Here is a 4,152-nt window from a genome sequence, read left to right as displayed (position 1 = left end):
AGAGCAAACCAGAGCTCAGGTTGGCCTTGTTGCTCAAGCAAAGCACCACTGAGACAGGAGCCCTCTTATACTTCTTCCTACACATGAAGAGCCAATGCTCAGCCTGGGTAGTTAAAACTAGTCTGGACTTGGAAGATTTTTCCCTATGAGGCTGCAGTTACGTGATTCACCATATGAGGCCACGGTCAGCAATTCCTGGCACAGAGAAGCTAAAGTTATTTGCAATAACTGGAGAAAAACAGAGCATGATGCCCCTTTCCTCCTCTATTTCTGACTGCTACATAACTGAAACACCTGTATATATTTCCTCCGCACTTCCAGGTGCATTATTCAGCTTCATTTCAGATCGGTGCCAGCAACTAAATTTTTGAAACAAAGCTTTAATGATCAACCATAGAAGGACTTTCTGCTTTTCTAACAAGTATCTCTGCATGAACAGAGGCAGCATGGCGGCCCTTAGGCTGCCTTGTAAAGGGATCCGGAAGACTGTGAATTCTGAAGTGGACCCATAACCAGATACAGGTTATGATCCACCTGGATCAAACCAGGTTTGTCCACTTTGGAATCTAGGTTTGGCAGAGTCCACCTCCCATCCCTAGGCTCAATTTAAATTTAAAACATGCATTCATAACCCAGATGATGGAGGCCCAAACTGTGAAAGACAGCAGCAAGCAGAGTTAAGATACTAATAAAATAATATGGAATAAATCACTACATAAGTGAAGCACACAGTATAAATGAATTTGCAACAGCTTCGGAGACAGAACTTTCTGTGTTTGATGGCAGCTGAGATGCACTGAAAGAAGCAGGTAATTTGGTTCATGTTTATTTTATTTACAATAAACCATAAACCTACCTATTCAAAGCAAAATAAATGTTGCGACCTCCATTTAAAAACCCAGTCAGAAGGTTTTTGCGGTATAGCATTTCATTCTTGGTTGCAACTTAACTTTCGGCAATATCCATAAATATGCTATAGTATTATTCGCTAATTAATGCATCCCTTCCCTGCCAGGTTTATTCCAAATATTCACTGTATGATGTAGATTTCTTGTCCCTTACCTCCTTTGTAGTTAACTGTGACCTAAATGTTGGCAATACAGTAAGGAGTTACTGATTATTTGATTTGTTAATGTGGGAGTTCCAAAGCCTTTCAATTCTTGTAAAGTGTGACATGAGTTGCATTGCAATTGAGAGTAGTTTATTATGCTGAATCTTATAGTTTTCTTTCTCTGAGCCAACATTCCATCTTTAATGTTTCCCCTGCACAATAGAACTCCCATTTAAGGGCTCCTAGCACTCAGTGTTTAAAGTGCATGGGCAGGTGTCCTCTGTATCACATAAATTACTCCTGTGGCACTCCTGTTATATTTCTGATTTGTCATTCTTCATGCTGTGGCTTTGCAGCAAGCCCAGAAATTGTTATCATATTTTGTAGCAGTGACTGATTGATATAAAGTGCTTGTTAGGCACTAGATACAAAATGGATACCAAAATCTAACAGAAAAGGCCTGAAAATGACACAGTAATAGAAGAGATGGCACTCTGAACCAGAACTCATGGTTAAGCTCTCTCCACACAAACCATGAGCTGCAGCCAAGGACAAACCTTGCAAATGGGTAAGAGTGGAGGAGAAAATTGATTCAGATTATTTAAAGTCAAATCCATCAAATGCACACTTTCTACAACAATATAGGAACCAAAACACAGCAAACCTTTGAAATTCTCACTTATCTGAATTTTGTAATGAAGTTCTCCAACCAGTTTACAAAATGCATATATTAGGGGAAAATGTATGTTAAAATGAATATATTAGTGAAAATAACATACATGTTGTTATGGTTACTGTATATTAATAAATAACAGCCCAGTGATGACAAGGAGACCAGTAGTGGCTATATAGGGATCACAGAAAACTGGGGGAGGGAGGGAAGGAGGGGAGAAGAGAAACTGCAATATCACAATTCTTTCTCAGTAGAAAGAAAGCATTTATTTCAAGGGATCTTCCAAGTAAAACATATCAAAGCCAGCCCAAAAATGAGTTATTACATAAAGACAGCACATTTGAGGAGTGAGTGAAATTATGTGGACATGAGAAAAGTGCTTAAACGAACTTACCTCAGTATCTTCCTCCATTCGGCATCAGGCTAGCTGCAAAAAGGAACATCTCTGTTTCCTCCTCTGGGAGGCTCCACTCCTGAACTCTGTTAAAAAGAGGATGAAAGCTGGGGCTCCTTGCTGGCTCAGGGTTCAATACATGTGTCTGCCCACCCCCAAAGTCAGCCCTTGTGCCAGGTTGTTGTTGTTGTTTAGTGTCCGACTCTTCGTGACCCCATGGACCAGAACACGCCAGGCACTCCTGTCTTCCACTGCTTTCCGCAATTTGGTCAGACTCATGTTTGTAGCTTCGAGAAGCTAGCTGTGCCAGGTCGGAGGCTATAATAATAGTATTTTCAGCAGCTCTTAGGGGCAAGATGTCACTTTATTTTAGGCATTTTGGAAAGCAGTGGCTCTGTCACCCACTGACGTTAACTTACTCCAGGCACCCCCAAACTTGGCCATCCAGATGTTTTGGGACTACAATTCCCATCATCCCTTACCACTGGTCCTGTTAGCTAGGGGTGATGTGAGTTGTAGTCCCAAGACATCTCGAGGGCCGAGTTTGGGGGTGCCTGCCTTATTCTTTTATATATATATATATATATATATATATATATATATATATATATACACACATATATATACATATATACATATATATATATATATATATATATATATACACACACACACACACACACATATATATATATATATATATATATATATATATATATATATGGCAGGCTTCCTCAACCTCGGCCCTCCAGATGTTGTGAGATTACAGTTCCCATCATCCCTGATCACTGGCCCTGCTAGCTAGGGATCATGGAAGTTGTAGGCCAAAAACATCTGGAGTGCCAAAGTTGAGGAAGCCTGGCTTATGGGTTATGGGAAAGGAAATTAAAGAAAGCTTCCATAAAGACAATTCTGCCACAGCAGCCTTGTTACTATTGGCAATATGAAAGAAAAGAAAAATACCATGCGTGTAATATCTCTAGAACTGTACTGTTATGGCTAATTGAGCTGACAAGGCCCCCGAGTTTGTTTCAGTTGCTACACGTCCCTACAGAGAGTCAACCTGTTTGCCAGCTGCTCTAGTTGAAGAGATGTTTATCCATTGCTTGAGGTGAATTCTTTTACATTCGGAGGAGTTTATCTGATGGCTCTCAAGGACAGTTATAAATAAGTTATGAAGTAGATAAAAATAATAATGAACTCTTCTGCTTTTTCTAATAACTTGCCCAAATGGTTAGTCATGAGAAAATAGCTTCATGGGGCCAGAGGTCCCTTGTAATAGGAATCATTTTGAAGGCAATACTTGTTCTCAGAAGGATGCCCTGAGATTTTTATCTTTTTGTTGGCAATGAATAAAACTTTACAAATTGCGTTGAAGAGTTATCTGTACCACAGAGTTAAAATGGCATGGTAGTCATTCCCTCTTTGCAGAATTGGGAGGGGACTAGAGATTTCCAACCAAGAATATTCACTACCACCAACCAGCTCCAAGTGACAGCTGACAGGATTTGAGGATATGGCCAATGCCCAGGGGCTCCTGCAAGTAATGTTTATTCAGTTCTCATCCTGATTTAGCTGTGGGGTGTTTATATATTTTCCCAGTACTGTAATCATTTGTTCACTTCACATTTTCAATGACATTTCTCCATCAAATTCCTAACTGCAAAAGCCCTTTTTTTATTTACTGTTTAAAGTGGATTTGTGTACATAGTTCTCTCTTCACATGTTTTATCTTCACAACAAAATTCTAAGGTAGGCTAGCTTGAGAAATTGTGATAACTGGTCCCAGGACAACCAGTGAGCTTTTGGGTTAAGTGGACATTTAAACCTGGGAATCACTGGTCATAATCTGACACACTATTGGCTTCCAACATTTCCTTAACATGCTATTTGAACTTCAGTGAATCCTGAATACCGCCTCACAAATATTAGCTTGTTGTGATGGTTCCTTGCCTTTGCCTGCAAGCCTATTGTTGTGGGCTGCCAATTAAGGGATTTGGCGGTGTTTGTTTCTGTATGGGAAATTACCTTCAG

Source organism: Podarcis raffonei, chromosome 9, assembly GCF_027172205.1.
Source record: "Podarcis raffonei isolate rPodRaf1 chromosome 9, rPodRaf1.pri, whole genome shotgun sequence".
In the NCBI taxonomy this organism is placed as follows: Eukaryota; Metazoa; Chordata; class Lepidosauria; order Squamata; family Lacertidae; genus Podarcis; species Podarcis raffonei.
Note: the sequence above shows the minus strand (reverse complement) of the source record.